This window comes from Nyctibius grandis, chromosome 17 (genome assembly GCF_013368605.1).
Source record: "Nyctibius grandis isolate bNycGra1 chromosome 17, bNycGra1.pri, whole genome shotgun sequence".
In the NCBI taxonomy this organism is placed as follows: Eukaryota; Metazoa; Chordata; class Aves; order Nyctibiiformes; family Nyctibiidae; genus Nyctibius; species Nyctibius grandis.
Window position 1 is genome coordinate 7,257,514 of NC_090674.1, and position 7,294 is coordinate 7,264,807.

Here is a 7,294-nt window from a genome sequence, read left to right on the forward strand (position 1 = left end):
AACAATGAATGCCAGTTTCTTCTGCCAGGAGTCTAAGCCTCCTCGGCTGGTCAGCACTCTGCCTCAAAACCTCCATGAGAATTTGCCTTTTTTTTTTTTCTTTTTTTTTTTTCAGTCATGTTATCTTAGGCTTCTGTCAAGTGTGAAGGCAGCTATTATCATCCCTCCATCTGAAGAGGAGTATAACAACACAAAGATCTGAAAGAAACTGATGCACTTGCAGATCCTGGGTGTCCATATGTGAAGACTAGCTACAGAAGGGAAGGTTGCTTATAAGGACAAAGCTATACATTTAATGATGAGTTAAGTCATCTCTTATTTCTGTCTGCAGGAAGTTCTATATCTAACAAAAGATCAGTTTCCTATGTAGTGAATCTTCCTTATTGCTTAACAGTTTTATTGCTACCCTACAATATAGCTGGCTCTGAGGAAGGCCCACCTAGTTAAGGTCCGTAATATTGCAACAGACAAGCGCCTCACAGGATTTAATGCAGTTATTCATTAGACTGGAAAGTCAGTGGTGACAAATATTTTGTATTTCTTTTACAGTTTAGCTCTGAAGTAAACTACTTAGTATTTGTAGTGAAAATACTTTCATTGTCAGTTCTCAGGCAGGTATCAGTGACAAATGGTTTAGGTAGTGCTGAGCCTGTTTTGGGTTAGAGGATGTCCAAAAAGGCAGAAAATGGATTAGTAAGTTTCTCATCTTCCTTCAGGTCCTATCTTAAATTATTTCTTTACCTGTTTTTCTACACTAAGTCAGCATCTGGGTGAGCAATAGCAGTGCACAACCCAAAGCAGTCATCCAGAAGTTTGCAGTTGTTGCAGAGAAGTTTTTATCCTCTTAAGATTCAAATTTGGACTGACTGGCAAACACAGCATATAATTTAAGTGTCTTAGGTATATATATATACATTGGCTTTTCCAGGCAAGTACAACCAAGCCAATTGGAAGCCAACAGGATGTGCCTGACAATGAGGTAGAGCCAATACAGGCTCTGAATACAATCAGAGCAGCCCATAGGCTTAGCAGCAATTGCTGCGACTAATGAACATCCCATTAGTGCGTGCTTTCAGACAATTAAATTATACAGAGCATACAGAAAGCAGATAATGAAATCCCATGTGCTGGATGTAAAGAAGCTGAAATTGGTCAAAATTGGATGTGGACGTTCCTGAGGAGAATCCTTTTGTACCTTTTAACTCAGAAGGAATTATTTTTTCTTCTACTTGATGTATCTATTGGCAAATTGCCCCCTAAGGAGGGGCAAGCAGAGCTAACATTAAAGGCAGTCAAGGGAGCTGTAGTTATGTATGTGAGAGCAGAATTATGCCCTTGGTGTAGACATGCTGAGAGTGGGAAAACTTGAATATTTTGTAAAGGACGAGTGTGAAACGATCTCCTGACATGATATGTTTCTGGTTTGTGCTGAAGTTTGTGAGGGGAGACAGGAGCTATAAAATACACATTGATAGACGCAGAGATAGCAATACTAGACAGTATGATTTTGATTTAAGAATGATGTATCTTGTTTTTATTAGATGTTTCTCTTCATGATGGGAAATCTGGTAAGAAGAATTTAAGTTGCTGTGTTGGAAGGAAGTAAAAAACAACACAAAACCAACAAAGTGCTTCTCTTCTGTATGAGAAGCACCAGCAACTGTAAAGGAGATATTTGCAGAGCCATTAATTTTGATTGTCTTGAGCATCTTTGTGTGGTCCCTGAAATAGAGTAATCTGTCATTTTGACAGTTCTCCACTAGTGCAGTGAGGTCCCTGTTCTGTTCATTGCTGCTAAGGAGAAAGACCTATTTTGGTTTCTGACAGTCTCAGTATCACCTTGTAGCCTTTATGGCAAAGGAGATCTGATGATGCAAAGTGGAAGTGGTTTTTTTAGTTATTTTTTTCCTTTCTGAAGAGTGAGAGGAGTATTTAAGAAACTGTGATAGAGATGAGTCTAGTATATGCCTTTACCTTAAATACAGAAGACAATCTGAAGCTACAGGGTGACATTACAAAACCCACCAAACAGCCTGGCCCCCAGTAAATCAGCACAAGGAATGACGCCAGGACAATGGCTGGATGCTACCCTGTGATTTATTGTAGCAGGGATGCAGACTACAGAGGAGAACTCATTGTGCTCAAAAATAATGGGTTTGTCTTTGAAAGCCAGTGTAACCCTGTCCTCTGTCAACTAGCATTAAAAAAATAATAAAAATCAGTACTCAGATATCTTCTTATAGCTAGTTTGCTACCAGATGTGTGCAGCGTAAATAACTCCTAGTAGAGGCACATCTGAAACAGATTAGAATTGGGAAAACCCTGAAGTTTAGATGATGTTTCAGAACTCTCCACTCACCCTCCCTTTAGAGATAATGATCTTTTGAACATCATCATCAGAAAAAAAAAATATCAGACACTAGTTGGTAATAGGTATAAAAGACATGAAATGATTTCTGCAATGAATTTCTAAATGCATGCACTTTGCACAGAGAAGCAGGTAAAAATGTGAAGTTGTCTTACCTCTGTCTTGTGGAGAATGTTTTCCAGCTGCAGAGGTCAGGTGGCTTGTGTAGTTTCTGGGATGTAACTGGAATGTTTATGTTTTCTGGCAGTCAGAAACAAATGCACGTTCTTATTATCAGCATTGATCTCTTTAGCAGGCTCTCCCCAATAATGGTCTTGCAAAGTGCTGTGCCTCCATCTCCCTCTCTCTTTGCCTTATACATTCTCTCACACACAGGTGCCTTAGAATGCCCAGTGAATTAACTGCTCTGCTCCGAGACTCATCAGGGAGAATTAACCCTTTCCACCAGATTTGAAATCAGTTGATTTTCTATCTAGACTGGAAAACAGATTGTGCAGCAGGCACAAGCAATGCTGTCCTTAAGTGGACAAGATGATTTCCTACCTTGTTAGCATTTACGTCTCTCCTATTACAGTAATTCACTCTTGGGAAATTCTCATTTTACATGACGTGCTTTACATCTTTCCCAAAAGATTTTTCAAGTAGCTATGGCAGGAAAACTTCTGGAAGGCAGCGTCTCATTTTCCATACACTTAATTTCAGTACAGTGATGAATATTGCAATTACATTTTTAACGACACAACATTTTAAAATTATATGCACGTGACTTAAAAGGTATACTTTTGCATTATTTTGCTGTATGGGAAGATGGATTACAAACAAAATGAATTTAAGATACTTTACTTGAACTCATTTTTGGCTACAGAGCACATACAAATTTCAGCTGTAATATCCATTAAATGTACTGCTTAGATCTTACAAATGATAGTTCCATTTTCCAAGGAAAGATATTCAGACCAGTTGAAAAATTTAGAGTATATAACCATAGTCATATGCATTTAAACACCATGTACATATCATTCAATTGAACATAGAAGCCCAAACCATAAGATCCTCTTCAATAAATTGTTACACTTGGTTTTGTCAAGACTATCCATGGTGTAAAGTCCTGAATTATCAAAATGCTTGTAATTATGTTTAACTTTTAGCAGACTTCCCCTTTTCACCCTTACCTCACCTCTTTCTTGCGTGCCCACTGATGATCAGGACACTGTTGTGGAAGCTAGGAGGTTTGCATCATTCAGCCTGAAGATGTGTTGAACTTGCATCCTGAATGGACAGTTGGTGGTTGTGGCAGTATCAGGAGCTGCAGGGTAACAGAAGGTAGAGAGGGCTGGTCAGTTCTTCCATGTAGTAACTGCTGGAGGTGCCTCACACCAGGAATGGACCCCGGCTCTGGAGATGCAGAGGAACCCTCTGTGGTTAGTTTCCCATTAGGTACTAGCTGGCTGGCACACAGCTCGCTGTCCCAAGCGGCCAACTCTGCGTGCAGTACAGGGAGTACCTAAGTGGCAAGTGGACTCCAACGTACAGCAAGGGCTCTGGGGCTGAAACTTAGGCAGTGTCATGCTTATAGGAAGGTATCTAAATGTTTTTATTGTTTCTTAACTCTTGCCATTGTCAAAAAAGTAAACACACAATCCGTGCCAGCAGGCTGCATACTGTCGGATGCCAAGGATGCTTTCTTGTTCCCACTGAGGGCTGAGGCTCTGCCTTTACTTGTGCCAGAGACAGTTGTACAAATACACAAGTGGGTACCAGGCACAGAACAGAGGGGTGACCTTTACCAGCATCGCTGATCGGGGAAAGGGTTTGATGAGAACCCGTAGTGCACTTACAATAATGTAAAATGTAAAAATAATGTATCTTCAAAGCACTTTGTACCCAGAACTAAGAGATACCGACAAGCATCTGAAATAGTCTTATCCCCGTTTTACAGATGAAACAAAGTCACACAGGGAATCAAAGTCAAGATTAGATTAATAGACACTGATGCTAGAGCTGCTATTATATCTTGTCTGGCAGAACAGAGCAGAGAACTTCACAGAGTTTACTGCATTAAACCTATAACCTCTGGGCTTACAAAAGACCTCCAGAGCTGACATAAAGACACTATGCCATCTTTATGTAAGTTGCTTGCAGGGCACTATTGGATGTTTGCATCATATTTCCAGTATGAGAACCTGCCCTATGAGGAAAGTCTGAAGGAGTTAGGTCTTTTCTCCCCATAGAAGGGAATTCCAGTACTTAAAGGGCAGCTACAAAGAGGACAGAGGCTCTCTCTTCACAAGGAGCTGCATGGAGAGGACAAGGGGCAACGGGTGCAAGTTGCACTGGGAAAGGTTTCTTTTACAATGTGAACAATTAATCATTGGAACAGCCGCCTCAGGGACATGGTAGAGTCCCCATTACTGGAGGTTTTCAAGATGTGACTGGACGGGGTGCTAGCTAATCTCATCTAGGATCCGTTTCCCATGAGAGGTTGGCTCAGATTATCTTTCGAGGTCCCTTCCAACCTGGGCTGTTCTCTGATTCTATGAAAAAAGTTTGGTGGATAGGAATTGGCTTAAGCGTGTGCTTAAAAGGTGTGTTGAATCAGGTCTTGGATACCAAATCCACCACCAGTTATAGTCAATTAGAAGTTTCCCTGTTGAGAAGTGATTTGGGTCTTTCAAAATGACACGGTCTATTCTAAACTGTCAGTTCTGTGACATTTCCCCCTACATCTCTACTTGATGTGTGATTATATTGCAGTTCATCAGTCAGGTTTATTAGGAGGCTTAATTGGATTGCATTAGCTGGCATTTAAGCCATCCAAAACAGTTGAGAATGCAATCAATTAAAACATCCAAACACATTAATGATGTAGTCACAGGGCAATTTATGTAGATGGCTAATTACCTGTTTTCTCCAGTAAGTAGATTTTATTGCCCAAGAATGGACAAATGATGCATGAGAAGAAAAGAAACAGCATTGCAAAAGTACTGTTGGCAAGGCTGCAAAAAAAAAAAGAAAATGGCAAGGTATAAATGTTTCTGTTGTTAAGACTCTGTACTGAAAGAACAAACCCTACCCTGTTACCAGGACTCAGAGGTGCTCCTAATACTGTAAGATTTGAATGTGACTTTTAGAGAACATACTGAGTATATTACCAGTGTTTGAATGTCTTATAATAGGACATCTGAGGTTTCTAAGCCATCAAGATGCTCCATGAGATGGCCATTTTAAGTGGGAAAATACTAATCACTGTCAGTTTTTCATTTCATCCACTACTGATCTGGATCTAAAAATGTGGCTCCCTTGTGACTCCAGACCCCTGTCCATCGTGCTGTGTGACGCCCAGGAAGCGTATTTGCTAGGTTGTGTTACGCACACACAGCACTGGCCTGGAGATGAAAGTACAACTGAGGGGCATAACAAAATGCAAAACTGGAATGGAATGGAATCATTAACATCCTCCTGTGTTTCCTGCTCCCTCCTACATCCCCCCTCTGGCTTTACAACTAAACTTTCTCATTTACTGTGATGCAGTTCAGCAATGAGACATGCAAAATTATCAGATACTGTTCTTAATTTCCTTTAGAGTCTGTGGGGAAATCCTGATGCTAGTTTATTCTCTGTAACTCTTGACTTTTTGGAATTGTGTAGAGAATGTACAGGAACCAAACTGATCAGGTTGGATGGTAAGGCACCTAAAGCCACAGCTAACCTGCCAGGTTAAACTCAGTCTTGCACTGCATGCAGAACAAGTGCTCAGTGGTTCTCAGGAACACAGAGCAGACTTGTCAAGGTCTCAAGTAGGTTTTGGCCATGCATCATATGCCCAATCTTTGGGACTGGCTCATGTTGTCTAACCTTGCTGTTTGGGGTGGCAATTTATTCCCCACCTGTCCTCATACATTCTCAACTGCTGAATGCTACAAACAGCAGTATCATCCTGTATTTGTCCTCTACCCTCCAGGCACTTCTGTGACTAAATAAACCACTGGTCCTGTGCTTGGGGTGTCAGTTGTACGCATCGGTGAGGCAGGTGCAGGTCTGCAATATTCTCTGGCATACTACAGAACAAATGAACATGAAAAAGTCACTCCTGGAACCCACAGCAGGAGTAGGAGGAGAAAGAGCCTTCGGAGTGCTGTGCCTTCTAAGTAATGAGTCACTTTCCTTAAGGTGGTGGTGCGTAATGGCTGACCAACAGGTTCCAACATAGACCAGTTTAGCTGAAATATGATTGAAATAGCCAAGGCTCCAAAGACAGACTACAATGCCAGTGATAATTTCATGTAACACATTAAATTAATGGTGACAGCGACTCCTCAGAGCCCTGGCAAATTGGAAATTGCTTGATGCAGAAGCAGTACAAAGATAACACAGTTAATCTTCTGCAGGGAAATGACAGTAAAAGGAATGGCTTTTAGATTAGCTGCCATTAAGGTGAAACATCTGCCTCTGCAAGTCAAGTGCACACGAAAGCTCATTACAGTTCCTGGGTTTGCATGGCTGTAAGCCAGAGCCAAATTTCCACCATGATCTAAATCTGGGAAGCACAATGAATTAGACAAAGTCAGGAAGATGACTTCCCAGGCAATATGTCAGCTTCAAAAATGCATGGGATTATTTGCTGAAGTTGGCTGATGGGTTTAGATTCTCTTAGTACTTGGGAGCACATAACTAACTGAAATAGGAAAAATAAATCAGAGTGATATGATTTTTAAAGGAAATAAAACCTTTTGAGATCACAAAAGTTCAAAGTTTAGCTCTGTCTGAACTCTGAGGAAAAGCTTCCAGTTGAATATTTAATTCCAAGCAATTTGCCATCATTTCTAAGCTGTTCTTTGCCTGCTGGACTGCAGACCATAAGGTCAGGAAACTTTACTTGTGAAACTGTATTTGTGATGCAAATATTCTTGCATGTGCTTTTCCTTT